The sequence below is a fragment of the Micropterus salmoides genome, unplaced genomic scaffold, assembly GCF_014851395.1.
Source record: "Micropterus salmoides isolate LMB-PRFRI ecotype aquatic unplaced genomic scaffold, ASM1485139v1 Ms_hic_scaffold_9, whole genome shotgun sequence".
In the NCBI taxonomy this organism is placed as follows: domain Eukaryota; kingdom Metazoa; phylum Chordata; class Actinopteri; order Centrarchiformes; family Centrarchidae; genus Micropterus; species Micropterus salmoides.
The window spans coordinates 9,691,101-9,707,948 of record NW_024044681.1 but is presented as its reverse complement, the minus strand read 5'-3'; positions in this window follow the sequence as shown (position 1 = coordinate 9,707,948).

Here is a 16,848-nt window from a genome sequence, read left to right as displayed (position 1 = left end):
GAACTTGATGCAGAGATTACATCTCCTCACTTGCCTTGGTACGTCTCAGGATCCCCAAGTCAGAGCTGGTTAGTGTGGCTCGGGAAAGAGAGGTTTGGGGTCCCCTGCTGGAGCTGCTGCCCCTGCAACCCGACCCCGGATAAGATGTTGAATATGTTGATGAAAACATAGTCTATAATTTAATGCCAGCATTAAGAGAGTGTTCTCAAAGAAGCATTGAGGTTTGAAATCCAGCCCTAGCTAACTCAATTTGTTAATTATGGATTTGTGCAGGGTGTGTGTATTACACATTGGAGCAGCAGCAAGTAGAAATAGTCTGAAGCTTCACCGTGTGCCTCGAAGCCATGCAAGCTGTGCCACTTTGTACTAACAAATCGTTTAAATTGCAATGCACTAATACACTATTAACATAACACTTTTTTATTGTTGTGTATTTAAATTCAACCTCCCCCTCACTGTTGGATGTGGGCAAAGTCACAGTTCTGGGAGGTTGGTGTTTTGTCTCCTTTTGTTTTCTGTTTTATTTTGCAGTTGGCTGCCCCCAGTGTTTTTATCTTGTTTTACTTCGTGTCCTTGTGTTTCTGGGTTAATATAGGAGGACATTCTTTCCGCGTTTATTACGGGTTCTCTGTGTGAAGTGGCTTTAGTCTCTGTCTCACTGGTGTCTGCTTGCATGTCCATTGTTTTCCACTGTTTCATGGCTGTTTTTGTTTTTACCTGCTGTTTCACTCTGGTCATTTTTTGGATTTATACTTCCTGTGTTGGACTTATGGACAATCAACTGTTTTTTGGATAGATTGCTGAGTTTGTTTTTGGATCACCGGTTTCATCCTCATCTGTAATTGGTCACTGTTTGTGTAAATAAAACAGCTCATCGTGTTTGCATTTGGGCCCAAAGCCCCAGTTTAGCTGACCGTAACACGTCAGACCCTGAACATATGTGAGTGTTTTCTTCTTAAGAGGATGAATTGTGTGCATGTCAACCGGTGAACCCAACAGCTACACACCTCCTTTGTGTATCGCTGCCGTCTCCACGTGTTTATGCCATGTGACGTAGGTCCCGTGATTTCCGAAAAGTTGGTCTGGTCGGTTCCACAGTTCGAAATTGGACTAATGCCACTGCATGATGAATCGGAGGTTGGTTAAAGCGATCTATGTTGTCGTTTAGGTTGGAGGACTTGTTGATTGTGTGGATGGACACACACTGCATTTGTGAGTGGATCTAGATTTTAAGTTTTGGTTGCAAAGAACATTGTCATCTATTGTGAACAGCAAAAAGCTTTCAAACCCAAAAAATTCGACATCTGATTTATTGAAGCATCTGCTGAAGCAGCACAGCAACATGAAACATACAGAAAGAAACTCCGGCAGCTGCTGTCATTGATGCTTGTGGCGTTAACGTAATGTTTTGTAACTGCTGAATACTGCTCTTATAAATAGGCTACATGTGCAGTAAAACAGCTGTTTAAAAGTTGGGATTTACTTGCTTTTTTTTTTTATTTCAGCCGGTGGCGTTAAGAAACGGATGGAGACAACAGACTTAGTATCTTCGGCTTCAAAGAGGTCCTGTTAGAGAGAATTTCCCGAAGCAAAGGTCCGGAACATCAAAACGACTACCCTGCGTTATCATTCAGTACCATAACGTATAGTTGTATCAACATGTTTTTAGTCAACAACGGACTGTCAAATCAAATAATATTTCAAGAATATTTCATTTTTCACATCAAACTGGAGGGATAATAAATAATAACTACTCTAATAATAAATTCTAAATTTAAGTAAACTAATAAAGTGCCTAATTTTTAGAAAGGAAATAAAAAGTGTAGCATGAAGTGATGAAGTGCAGTCTTAACCAATTCTATAATAAACACTCAACACATCTTAACAACTGAACAGCTGTAATGCCTCCTCTTCTCTTTTATTCCCTCTAATAGAACTACCACTTTCCTACTTTCTCTTGTTCAGTGAAAAACGTGAGCTCTAGTTTGTCCTGCCAGCTAGCATTGGAGAGCTAAGAGAGATTCTGGTTCTGAGCTGCCCGTGGGAGGAATGTACATGTAAGAGTCTGTACATTCCTGATTAAAAGCCATGTGAAATCTCCTCCCCTTTCATCTCCTCAATTCATGTGTGTGTTTCCGAAACGAAGTCGTCAAACCTGAATCTCTGAATCTGGCCTCGACTCGCAAGCATCAGAATGCACAGATTTGATTGGTTGAGTAGCGTCACATGAGACGATTGGAGCACATGCGATTGGTCTGTGAGTTTCCTGGGCCGCTAAACCAGTACAGTAAATGCTAGAGAAGCTGCGCGGGTTAAAATAAAAACGCTCCGTCACAAGATAGTAAGTCGGCTAATAATAAATCGGCTGTAGGTCGGTGGTCCGGAGTGGACAGCGGCTGGGTCCGGATCTGGGTCCGCCTATTCGTGACCTCTGGTCTAGGTTATATGCTTTGTCAAAACCACACTCCTTGCTGCTGTTATGGATATGATGTTAGTTAAAAAGTTGGGAGACTACTTTGTTTGGGGGTGAAGGGGGGTGGTTAGGAAAGCAGTGTTCTCCATAATTAGCCTCTAATTTGGATAATTCTCAACGCGAACCTCCACATATTGATTTTCCCAATTTTTACTAGGCATATTTAAAATAATTTTTGATTAAGAAACAGGACTGAGGAACATATATTCATGCAGCACCTCCTAGCTCTCTCTCTCTCTCTCCCTCTCTCTTGTGAACACCGCTGCACAAACCTGTCCAACGTTAGAATAACGCGGTCATTCTGTGGGAACTGGAAAGTTATATAGTAACGTAACTAGTTACTTTTATCACCCAGTAATAAGTAAAGTAATAGTATTACTTTGTTAAGGAGTAATAAGTAACTAGTAATACCTGACAATTTCTGAGTAACTTGCCCAACACTGCACAGGATTGCATAACAACATTAATATGTAGATCCCTTTATGCTACTCACAATAAGCAACATACATAGTAGCAGATGAGTGGATAAATAACAAGGCATAGAAATCAAACTTCCTCAGTGGGAGCTCAGAAGTTTGTCACCCAGCAGTGAGAAGAAAGATCTCCTCCTGCAACATGACAGCGATGAAACAATACAGCGATGAGTCGGAGACTATCGCATCACTATGACAACAGCTCTGTGTGGGAGAAAGGGACTAACAAAAGCTATTACATAAAGAGAGCCGTGAACTCTGCTGTTTTTGTGCAGAGAACAGTTAAATACCCGCAAATTAAATTTCTACAGTGTTATTAACTTACAATACCTTGTAAATGCGTGTTGTGTCGCAATCTGCCACTTGTATAATGTCTTCATACTGAAAGCTCTGCATACAGCTGTTTCCATCAATACAGAGCTATTTATTCATCCAATCTCTGTTCCACTTCATGTACTTTTTCTTCAGCATTTTTTTTTTACCTCTCCTGCAAAACTCGGCTCCCGTTGGTGGTTTTCAAGCAAACTCATTTGAGGTGGATTTTTTTTTTTCTCCACCTGAGATGCTGGGAGGGCAGGGACTGCACCGACTGCCGAAGGACTTGCAGGAGATGGTAACAAAGCACTCTCACTGGAGAAGAAGCTCTCTGTGGGGAGAACCTGCAGAGAGAGGGGAGCTGGAGAATAAAAAACAAGTCAAGACAACACCTTGTCTACACTGGTAATGTGGTAAAGCAGACACTGTCCTCCAAAGAAGAACAACAGCATAATTTTCAGCAGGAACCCAGAAACAACATTTATGTTCATGTGACAGTCCCCTCCGGCTACTGCAGTACTTACGAAGGTTAAGGAGGAAGTCAGGTGAGGAGGTCGGTTTCAACGATAAACGTTAGACTTTAATGCCGCAAACTTCTGTTTGTTTCCTGTTTCCAATTGACAGTTCCATCACCTCAGGCATCTGCTGTAGTTTTAATATTGTAACCATGATGATGAAGGTCCCTTAACCTTAACAGAGTAATCATTTCAACCCAAACCATGATCTTTCCCTAAAGCTAACCAAGTGTTTTTTTTTATGGAGCTAAATCAGGGCAAAATGTTTTGTTAATTTGAAAAAGAAAAACTGTAATAGAAAAACTAAAACTTGTAATTGAACATTTAAATTTTGGTCTTAAACTTGAAAAATACAACCACAAATAAGTGTTTAAATAAAATGTTGATTTAATTCTGGGATTATTTTGAATAAATTATTAATTTTCATTTTTCACAGGACTTCTTTTTTCAGTTCCAAAAGCATTTTTTTTTTCAGAATCATAGCAATACATCTTCAAATAATATTTTTTCAGTGTCAGATCAGTCTGACACTGAAAAAAATCAGATTTGATGGTGTAAAAAATGCTTTGATTCTGAAAACATAAAAAGTGGAACTGAAAAAAATAAGTCCTTTATTAAATAAAAATGAAAATTAATAATTTATTCAAAATAATTCCAGAATTAAATCAACATTTTATTTAATCTGAAAACAAAACACTTAAACACTTGTTTTTTTTTAAATACGCGGTTGTATTTTTCAAGTTTAAGACCAAAACTTAAATGTTCAATTAAAAGTTTTAGTTTTTCTATTACAGTTTTTTTAACATTTGGCCCTGATTTAGCTCTATAGTTTTATGCCTAAACCGAACCAAACTGTTACCCATTCTTGAACATGCCCACAAAAACAATGCTAGCATGTTGCTGTTTAGCAGGTACAAAGTTTACCATCTTAGTTTAGCATGTTAGCATGCTAACATTTGCTAAATGGGAATGTCTATAGTTTTAGCAGGTATTTGGTAAAATTCTGACCAGATGATTGCACCGAAGTTATCACAGTTCATCCTGAGGGGAACATAAAGGTCTGAACCAATGTGATGGGAATCCATCTAATCTACCATCTTCACATTCAAGAGCATAGGCTTAAGACTTTCCTCTTTGATGAAGCTTATAGATAAGACTGAGCTACTGGAGCTACTCTCTCCTCCTCTCCCTCTCCATCTATGTGCATTCTTTTCCCATTAATACATGTTACTTACTCAAGATCTTCCCTTTCCCGCAGTCTTGTGCTTTCTCATCCCTCTCCACTCTCCTTCTGCAGGTGTTTCTGCAGGTGTCTGCGAGTCACCAGCAGCCCCCATGTTCCTGCTCGACACCTGCTGCTACAATTATTATCATTAGCCCTAGTATTTCTGCGTAGATATTATGTTGGCTCCCCCCATGACTCAGAAGGGGGGGGGGGGGGGGCCTTTCTGAGTCATGGTTCAGTTAAAGGTTCCTACCTCCTACATAAGGGAGTTATGCTGGTTCCTTAATGCCCCAGGATACTGTAGACCACCGAGGAAACCTCAATCATCAGTTGGTGCCTGACACCAGAGATGTTAGACTACAGTCTCTGGGGTGAAAATCCGGGGCGGGAATGTAATAAACAGCTGCTTTTCGGAAGACTTTACATGCATCAATACAAAATGGTATTGGTTGGTTGGAGGGGTTACCCTCTTAACTTTGGACATAAAAAATATACACAATTTACAACTAAATTGGCCTCAAAGTTTACATTTTACAGAGAAGAAAGGTTCATTTGCATGCTGATGAGATGTCAAAGTGCTGATTGCTTGTTTTTACAAATCCTTTTCCTGTTTCCTGCCCTCAGCAGGGAAACCTGACTGCTTGGAATTGAGGTATTAAGTGGCTTGCATGCAGTACACATAGGAAAAAGAAGCATTTCAGGGTCACGAGTCCCCTTCATCATCTTTTTTTCAAGTCTCAAACAAGAGTTTGATTCTTCCCTGTCTTTTGGTAAAAGGATAAGTGGGCATATCAAAGCTTTAAAAAAGCCCTTTAGCTGGTCCTGTGATTTTTACCGAAGTCTCAAGAAGGAGATGCTGTTTTATTATGAAGTAAAACATGTAGGTTACTCTTCAACATGACAGATTAACACATTAACTTGTGACTGAGTGACTTCAAATGATTGCAGAACAATACCCTTTAATTACAAATCATCAGCAAGCAACCAACTGAAAGAAATGCACAAAGAGAAACCACAACATGCTGTCAACAAAAAATAACAGTGATGAAATGATCCTACAGTTGAATAAACATCTCTCTAAAACAGTCTCAACAACTCAGAGCTTGTCCTGGCTTCTTAACATTGGAAAGAAATATAGAACAATTTAACCAGCGGAGATGGGAACTCGACTTGAGACTCGTCCTCAAAAGAGTTCAGACTTCCCTCGAGGTGCGGGACTCGTGAACAATGTTTATTTTTAGGAAACGCTGCACGGGCACACGTGAGAGAGGACAACAAACATGTTGACTGCCCAGCAGTTGCTGAGCCATTCATCATAAACTTTGGCTTTAAAACTTCATACAACAAGACCCAAACAAAGAAGCGCTGAACGCAAAATAGGTTAGTAACCTGAGGTGAGTAAACATGTTTAGCTCAGCACTGGTCATCTAACGTTAGCTTGCTTCTTGCTTCAGCTGCGACCTACGAGAGGTGAACTCCGACTGTCGTTCGCGTTTGTTTACTTGCCAAACTTGTGGTCGCTGACTGCAATCACGTTAATTATTACCGTTGGCTCGAAAGAGGTTATAGGTTTATCGTTAATCACGTAGCCTTACAGTTTTATTTAGTTATAATGTTCCACTGGTTTGAGAGTCTGCGGGGTTTGCTGACTTACAGTAGTTTATAAGCTGTCAGTAATTACATTGCACATAACATGGTTGTGCTCTAAGTGAAAAATAGGTTAGTTACGGAATCCTTTATAGCCATGCAGTTTTATAAGCAGCCTGGATTGAACACAGCAGGTGATACAACATTCATTATAACCACAAGAGACTTGAGACTTGACTTGGACTCTTGTGAGCATCTCTAATAACCGATAATGACGATAATTTGATGTTGATGATGATAATTTTGGTTCATGCCCTATAAATTGGGCAACAAGATATTTCTTTTTCATCTTTGTTTGGATTAGGAAAAAGAGGCACAATTTGGGTCTCAGTCTTGTTTTGCTCCCTCACATTGCGGACACATTGGCTCCAGACCTTTAGTCTTGTTAAGGTTTTCAAAACCTTTAACCACTTGTCACGTTCACCCATTCATTCATACACTGCCATGCGAGGTCAGGGGCCAACAGCTCACCAGGAGCAATACAGCACTTCATATCCAAAGCGCTTACATTTGATACGAAGCTCACACATATACACACACACACACACACAATCTGGGGTCCAGAATCTTACCTAAGGACACTTTGAATATACTGAGGGGAGCCAGGAATCAAACCAGTGACCTGCCAATCTACAACATGAGCCACAGCTGCCTCCCAATCATCTTTATTAACAACAGAGGTCACTAATAGGCGGACCCCGACCTACAGCTGATTTATTATGGACCTCTTGACAGAGCATTTCTATTTTAACCTGTGCAGCTTTTCTAGCATTTACCGTACTGGTTTAGTGGCCCAGTGTTCCAATCATCTCATGTGATGCTGCTTAGCCAATCAAATCTATGCATTCCGATAAGCATTGCGAGTCGAGTCCACGAGTGAGATACACACACACGGAGAGAGGAGGTGAAAGAACGTTATGAGGTTTTGGACCTTTGCCTCAGGAAATTGTCTCTAAATGGACCTCTTTGAACTTTAATTGAATACCCCTGCCTTAGAGTGTATTGAAGAGTGACAAGTGAAGAGAGTCCCTGTTAAGAATCTCCCTGGAGACCATTTCATTAATGCAGCCTGTCAAAAATAATGAGTTATGTTTTTCTCCTGGGTGATCACGACCCACAAGGCTTTTCTCAGTTCCCATGAGGCCTTGCTGCGACTGCTGGGGAGGATGGGGGCGGTGGGTCATTAGTGCTGCTACCAGGGGAGCGTAATGTGGAAAACAAATATCTACCTTAAAGCTGGAGTAGGCAACGTTTGAGAAACAAGCAAGAGACAGCTAGACTTTGAAAGTAAACAACTGAAAAAATTCCAACCCATCCCCTCAGGCCTCCCTCCAAAATCGTAGAGAGAGCACAGGCAGGCAGGTGCTTATTACAGTCCTGCAGCATATAAAAGATCTGTTTCATTTTTGTGTCAGAGCATTTGATTTATTGATTGCTGTCGGGATGTAAAGAGAATTTCAACAAATAATACTGTTTCTGAAATAAACATTTCTGTATGCAGGACAAGCGGCTGACGATGGATGGATGGATGATAGGAGAAATGGCTGAACAGCCATTCAACATGGTGTTATTACAAACAAAGAAAGTAAAAATTCCTAATACGAAGGCTGTGTTTCCAAATTAAGTTTGTTTTATTGATCATTCCAAGCCCAGGGTATAATGACTATATGAAAAGACAGTTTTGGACTTTTTGTTCAAACTAGACCTTGAAGAGTGTCCATTTAGATGATCTGGTGTGAGAACTGTTGGAAACCCACCCCTCTTCACACCTCCTCTCCCATCTCCCCCATCTGCAGGTACCATTCGATGGCTTAAAATAGGTCCAGATGAAATGATGCATGAGATGGATCTCCCACGTTCCTCCTTCCCCACCTCCAATATTTCTGTCTACAGTCATGCCAGCATCTGTGAGAGGCTGTCCTTTGGCATAGCAGTGCTTTAAAGTTAAATGCTAACACTGAACACATATACATTTCTAATCATGGTCGTGTTGTTGATGAAGTGTTTGGGCTCTGTGTTTCCCCCTCCAGCTGAGATGAGAAACGGTGTAGTAACAGTTAATTTTTAGACAGATATGGAGGATCTAAAAATGGAGTCGTTACGGAGCTGTTTGTAGTTCCCAGCAGGTGGAGAGTTGCTCCGACTGGAAACTCTAAAGTGGCTTCCAGCTGACGTGGTTTCCACTGTTGGAGTCCTCCCACACTGAGCCACGGGCCGCTGAGTGTTAGTGTGTGTGAGAAGAGGATTATGTGTGACGAGATGAGATTGCAGGATCCTGCTGACTTTCCTGATACTCTGAATTTACCTCTAGCTTCACCGTGAAGTTGACATTTTTGGCTTTTAGGGAAATCTCTTGACAGCTCATGGATCTTGGTAAAGGTATCCGTGGTGCCCAGAGGAGGAATCTACAGAGTCTACACAGCCATGCTAGCGGCAATCTGAAGCTGTGCTTTGAGCTGTGAATGCTAATGTCAGCTGGTTAACGTGCCCACAATGGCAATGCGAACTTGCTGATGCTAAACAGGTATAATGTTTACCATGTTTACCATAGTTTAGCATCACTGTTGGGGAGTAACTAGTAGTGTTGTAGTCAAGACGCGGACAGTTGTTAACAGCAACAACACATTTTTAATTAGGGTTATTGGTTGCATTTGAAGCAATCTCTAGCTTCACCATGAAGTTGACATTTTTGGCCTTTTGGCTTTTAAGTCCTCAATGTTCGAGACCGAGACAAGACAGAATACAAACGCGGTCAAGTCCAAGTCGAGACCAAGGCCATCTTAAGGGTAGTTGAGACCAAGACTGTTCTCGAGTACTACAACACTAGTAACTAGTTACATGTAATTTAATTAATTAATTAATATATCAGGGGAACTTCCCTGAGAGGAAGCCTCTCTTTTGCAGGAAGGCAAGGTAAGGTAAAATATCACATTTCCAAAGTAACCTTCCCAACACTGTTTAGCATTTTGTCAGGCTAACATTTGCTAATTATCACAAAGTACAGCTGAGGCTGATGAGAATGTCATAAACCAAGGTATACTTGACATTATGATGGTGCTAAAGTTAAAAATTAGAGGATCATCAATGATATGGCAATTTATCCTGAAGTTCATGGCCATCCATCTAATGTTGTTAATATTATAGTGGTGCTGGAGGAAAAAGTCAGGGGTTCACCAAAGTCAATAGGATTCATAATCTGGGGGCTGTGAATTTTGTGCCAATAAAGTGGAAACCTTTACCTGTTGTTGGTGCTAAGGGAACATTCAGGGGATCACCAATATCAGTGGTGGCTGGTGAAAAATATTTTAGGTGGGGCTGTGCCACATCCAGTTTCAGTAACCGTCCCAATACAATTTACCAACTGGCAGTGGGTGGAAATGTCAGTTGTCTCATCTGCCTGAAGAGCAAGATATTCTGCATTTTTTACTTACTCCAGAATGTAATCTTCGAGAACTGACAGCACGCAGTCCAAAAGTTCGTTTTGCACAGTCTTTTAGGTGCCTTTGAAAATGGTAGCTGTCTTAAGGTGCTCCTCCAACACGCTGTCCAGCGAGGCAACAAGATCTACTGAAAACACCAGGGCTGTCAGTGGACGCGGTCTCATTGTGGCCGCGCAAGGCCGATGTTAACTCTGCCTAGCGTGGCTAGCTTCACCGTGTTATCCATATGTGCCCTCGTTTCTTAATCTTCTCAGATAAATGTATCGTGTCCTTTACTCCTGTAACAGTGCGTGTAGTATCCGTCCCCAACGTTTTAAAAATATAAGCATGGGAAGCAAAATAAGGTATTTAAATCTTTGCATCCAGCTAGCCAAGGCCGAAAGCCTGTGTCGGTCTTGAGTTCATTCATCTTGTCAACAACGTCACGTGTCCTTCTCCCACCTACTGTGCTTGGGGCAGATCCTGGAGCGCCCTTCAGGCATCAGATTTGAGGACACTGATTGGCTTAATTTCTGTTGCTATGGGCATATCTTGTGTCAGCCATTGGCTGCGCTGCTGTGCTGCCTGGCCGCTCTCTCCAGCGCCCCAGAAGGGATCGGTGGATGAGCAGGAAGCTAATTTCACACCCAAAAATAATTATTTAGCCTATATTTTATATATTACACATTATTGTGCATTTTAAACACACATACATTTTTAAAAAAATACTGTTTATTTTAAAAAGAACAATCAAAACCCTTTCCACTCACAGACTGTATATAAAAAGTTTCCACCACCAGGGAGGGTGGCGCCCTAGCGCCCTCTATTGGCCAGCCGCCACTGACCAATATAGTAGAATGCATCATGTAGGAAACATGAATGTGTGTTAAAAAAAAGTCACTGTAATCAATCTAATAGTTGTTGAAATACTTCAGTCTGTAGTTGACCAACTGATGACACATCCACTCAATAAAAAGGGACACTTTAAATCATACAAAGCTAAAATTCACCCCAAGAAGTGTTAGTCAGGATATGAGCTGGTCCAGTCATCCAGTCAGATGTGAGTGACTCAGAGAAATATGAAACAAAATAATGACTGAACAATACAACAACAACGAGCCAGAGTTGAGGCTGAGCGTAGGATTTGACCCAGAGGAAGAGACGGTGTAACAGAGAGAGAGAGGGAGATGAAATGAAAAGAGAAAATGATGGTCTGAGTGGGCTCAGGGTTGACGTCACAACTCCAATATAGCGTCTGTGAGAGTGTGTGTGTGTGTGTTTATTCTGACATCAAGTGACACACAGTTGTGACAAATGTGTGTGGGGGGGGGGCCAGAAAGTGTGACTGTGTGACGTCTGATCCAGAAGTGACACAGCGCCACACACAGTGGAGGTCTTTGTGCTGGGACGGCCGCTCAACAACCGAACAGCGTCTCTGTTTTTCCCTTCATATTCAAATTTTCTTTATTTTGGCCTGAACACAGTTAAGTACAGTAAAATTGCAAAAGCAGACTGATAAACAATGTTTAATGTATTTAACAAATGTAAATGGTAAATAAATGGTTTCCACATAACTATACAGCTACAGTACATTACTACGGAAGCCATTAGCGACCATCGATTCAAACATTTTTTTACACTTTTCCCGTGATAATTTTCTTGTGATCTCGAGATAACAAAACAGTAATGTGACACAGTGGTTTAATGGTCATTTCACTTTCAATGTCAGTATCACTAGTTAGATCAGTTTGTAGAGCATAGGACACATACTTTTTTGTGGGTTGTGGGTTCAATCCTCACGGAAAACCAATTTTTTATTCCTTTTTTTTAAATCCTCTTCAACAAACACAGTCTCTTCTTCTGAAGAGACTGGTGATTGGTCCACATCCATCAACCTATGGACTTTTCATTACCCCATCATTCCCAGGCAGAGGAAATTCCTTTGCTTCTTATTCGGGGGAATCCATTTAACGCTATACATTTCCTGACGGCTATTTCGGAACCTTTGAAATAGCCGTCGGGAAATGTGTGATTGAATTCCCCTGAATCTCTTGAAAGCAGGAATAAAATCTACAATCCTTGAGCTCTACCAACTGAGCTAATCAGTCACTCTAAAATATACTCTGAAATTATCCTAAAGAAACACACCAACAGACCCCTGTATTCCGCTATGCTTTGTTCTCTTGAGATCACAAGATAATTATCCCATTATCACGCAAAAACGGAGTAAAATAAATAGTTGAATGGATGGCCGCCTAGGGCTTCCATACATTACTGTACTAAAAAAAATAGTAGCAAAAAAAACTATGGAGTATATGATAAATTAGATATACTGTAGGTTGTGTCCAAAACTACAGAGCCCCTCGAGGGAAATGGGGACGAAAGAAAGAAGTTCTCCTGCACCAGAAACTATCCCGTGGGATACTTTCTCATGCACACCAGATACATTATCGTGGGCACAAGAAACATGATGTCCCCTTATGGGTTCCTTACAAACCCACTCCCTTATTCACTCATTCCCTATATAATATACAGTCTGTAATTGACTTCATAGTGAGCAATAAACTGATCATTTTGCATCACTGACAGGTGACACGTCTCGTGACTCAAACTTTATAAAATTTGTAAATGCTACCAAATACTTTTGTAGTAACTTTTTTCAAATCATGACGGCTTCAAATTTGGTCAGGACTTCAGAATTTTAAATGAAGTTGAAAATCAACAAGTTCTCCTTTAATCATCACTTTCATTACTTGATCCACAGAGTATGTCAAGGTTAGAGCAGCATGTTAGTGTCATGTACAGGAAAAAAAAGAGAAAAGAAATGGTGTTATTGTGTGATGGGATAGAACTCGGCACATTTCAGTATAATTTAATTTCATGAGCATCAGATGACAGTGTCAGCACACTTTATTCAGCTCACGTCCTGATTGCAGAGCCTCCGTCACCATCTGCATCTGTAATTCATGAAAGAAGTGGATGTAATCAGAGAACAACCACCTGCATCCTGCAACCGGTCCACTCTGATGATTCACAACAGCACACGAGGGACGCGTAACAAAATAAACACGAATGCAAGCTCTGAATATGTACTTTTGTGAGTTTGTGTGGGTGAAAACACATGTGGGGGCGTGTGTCTACTTACATTACATTCATTTAATTAAATCCTTCTCGATTTTGAGTTGCCTTGGTAACTAAAGGGGAAGATAGAGGATGGATGGCGAGATGTACACAGACACAGGCTTTTTATTACATGTTATCGGCCTTGTACGCTCACTGGCCACTTTATTAGGTACACCTTCTTCTTCGTGGCATATTTTCAGCCAGGTGCACTTCCTTTATGCGTATCTCCCGGCCCACCAAAACCAAAAGGTGCGCTATTGGAGTGAGATCTGGTGACTGTGGGAGCCACGGCAGTACAGTGAACTCAATGTCATGTTCAAGAAACCAGTTTCAGATGATTTGAGCTTCGTGACATGGTGCATTATCCTGCTGGAAGGAGCTATCAGAAGATGGTACACCGTGGTCATAAAGGAATGGACAGCAACAATACTCAGGGAGGCTGTCGCGTTTAAACGATGCTCAGTTGGTACTAAGGGGCCCAAAGCGTGCCAAGAAAATGTCCCCCGCACCATTAAACCACTACCAGCCAGAATCGTTGGTACAAGGCAGGATGGATCCACGCTTTCATGTTATTTACGCCAAATTCTGACCAACCATCTGAATGTCGCAGCTGAAATTGAGACTCATCAGACCAGGAAACGTTTTTCCAATCTTCTGTTGTCCAGTTTTGGAGAGCCTGTGTGAATTGTAGCCTCAGTTTCTTGTTCTTAGCTGACAGGAGTAGTACCCGGTGTGATCTTCTGCTGTTTTTGCCTTATCAAAAAAGCGTTTATGCACTAAAGTGAAGATGAATAAGTTCTGACATGGCGAACATTTAACTCACATGACTGATCAGCTGTTTCTTTGTCACTAGACAGCATGAAACATGGCCAATACAAGCTGACATGAAAGAATAATTACAACTTGCTCAGTTGAAATACATTCCTGAAGACCTCTATTTATTTCCCTTATGTCCATGTGACTGGTTTTGTTTCTGGTTTGCAAACTCTACTTCTTGTTTATTATGGCCATGCGTTCCGTCTTTCCGTGACTTTATTCACCCCAACCCAGTTGATGGAAATGCGCCTAATTAGCCTTTTCTTCTTTGCGACATTTCAAATGTTCACTTAAATTTCTTTGGCAATTAGATGGGGGGGGGACCACAAGAGCAAAAGTGTAAGGGATGGATTAAATGGTGTGTTTATCTGCTCTAACGTAAGCCATTAACGTAAGCACGCCTGGCTAACTCGCTTGCTTAACTACAGTAGTAACCTGGCTTTTTTCTGAGGCATCCACCGCTACAGACATCATTGTTTCTTTACATTCTTGTTCATTTATTGTAATTCATCCACATACCAAGTACACAAATTAACAAAAATGACGTTTCTCACGGTTCAGTGCTAAAAACAAGATCACAACATTCCACTTACAAGACAAGACAGAAAGTCACACTAGACGAGAGCATCCATTTCTGTAAGGGAGAGTGAACATGGAGTGGCTGGAGCATGATAAAGAGTGTAGAGCCACCCGTAGCTGAATCTATACTTAATAATAGCAGCACCAAAAGGGAAAGTAGCGGCAACAGAAATAGTGATTATAATAATAGTAGTAATACCAGCATCAGACGTATGTTGACAGAAACCCTGTTTTCTTTTGTTCTGTGATGAGCTAAAACTGAACTAGAATGTGCTGTACCATTTAAAGCCTTTTAATCAATTTGGCTCTATTTTCACAGCTTTTCAGAGATGGTGCAGGCTGTCGCAGTGACATTAACCGTGACATTTTTGTAAAGGATGGAAAAAAAGTGTGAAGAAAAAAAGATGTGTACTTCAGAGAAAAAAAACAACACACTGTTCAACGAGTAGATCAGGCAGAGTACAGGAGGAAGAGAAAATAAAGAAAAGAGGCTAATAACAGATAAGGGAGAAGCTCAAAGACGGGGATTAAATACAAGAAAGACGCATCTATAAAAGCAATAAGATCTTAGACGACACAATAGCACAGAGGAGAAATTAATTCACACCTAAACGCTTGGGGTCTTGATGGTCCTCCATCCCATCAGTTAATTACAGTTAACTTCACTCACCTGGTGTGAGACTCTCCCTGATTAGAAGGTGAAATGAAACCCAGCAGGATTCCTTGTCCCGAAAGGAAATAATGACCGTGGATGATTTTAGAGTTGCAGCAGCGGACAAGATGTTCATTTTTGACCTAATTGTGCTGTTTGGCAGATATCAGTGTATTTTGTAAGGCAGTATGGACGTCACAGAGGATAAAACACATGTACGAATCATCGCGTTTGGTGGCTGCTGACTGATGCTGCCTGCTTGTTGTCAGTTTCTGACGCCTGTGCCTGTATTTGTCAAGTGTCTCAGAGTGGTAACGCAGTCCTGACTGGCCATAAACTCCCAGAACAATGCATTTTTGGCATGTTTCCATCTAATTGTCATGCGGATTTTAAGCGTACTTCTGAGATGTCAAAAAACAAACAAAGAAATTGCGAAATATGTGCGTCCCCATCAGCTGGTTTGGAGCAAATGAACCAGGCTTCTGACCCACCGTCCACTGCAACCACCTCCTTAGTCTGACTTTTCTGTTCACTGTCCTACACATAAGAGACACTACAGGGCTTTCCCCAACTATGACGCTAACGGGTCTTGACCATGCATCCATATGTGATGGGTTGTGAGTGAAGGTTGTATGATCATAGCGTTATGGACTATGGTATATTTCCCAAGACATCGGATGACATTACCGAAACAAATCTACCATCTTATGGCGACAAAGTTGAAATAATACCTGTAGACCTGTAGGTCTATTCTGTGTGTCTGGGCGTGGCGCTCCAGCCTCTCTCCTGGACCGATCATGAGATCACCTGTGGCTCCTCTGCACACCTGAGGATGGTTCCAGAAATCAACCCTATCCCAATCCAAGAGAGAAGGAACTCAATCTGGTTTCCTTGTCTTGGATTCCCTCTGTTGCACATTTGTGTGAAGTTAGTAATAATTAAATCTCCTTATCACTGTCTATATGTCTGCAACTGGGTCCTCAAGATAACTAAACCTAATATTTAGTAATACCTGTATGGCAATAATTTTGTGAAGCAGTGATGCTGCACATGAAATATGTGGGGTAATAAAACTTTATCTTTCATTTATTAATGTGTAAGCCTTTATCATAATGTATTATCTTGAAAAATCTTTATTGTTAAATGTGTGTTGAATATAAACTCCTCTTAGGAATTTCACCATTCAATGTGAATTTATCTGAGAATATTCTTAAAGAAATCTCTCTCTGGCTACATCGTCATCCAAAATCCTGTTTTGCGGCACAGGAAAGTGTCATAAATCAGCACTGACACTTAAGATTTAGTCCTACACTTCACTCAAATTAGGACTATGATGCTTGATAACTGACTTTTAAGCTCAGCTCTTAAGTCGGATCTTAGCAGTGTTCTTATGAGTAAATCTGAGAAGTTTGATAAATACGGGCCCTGGCTTGTGTGTTTCAGCTGCCTGCTGATTCATGCTTGTCAGCATGGCAATCTGTGCAGGGTAAAACAAACAGATCTATTGTAACAATGGATCAACTGACTATTTAATGTTTTGTAATACTTTTTTAGGTCATTGTTTTGGTTTTATGGTTTGGTTCACTCTCACTGAGCTCCGCCTCTTTCCAC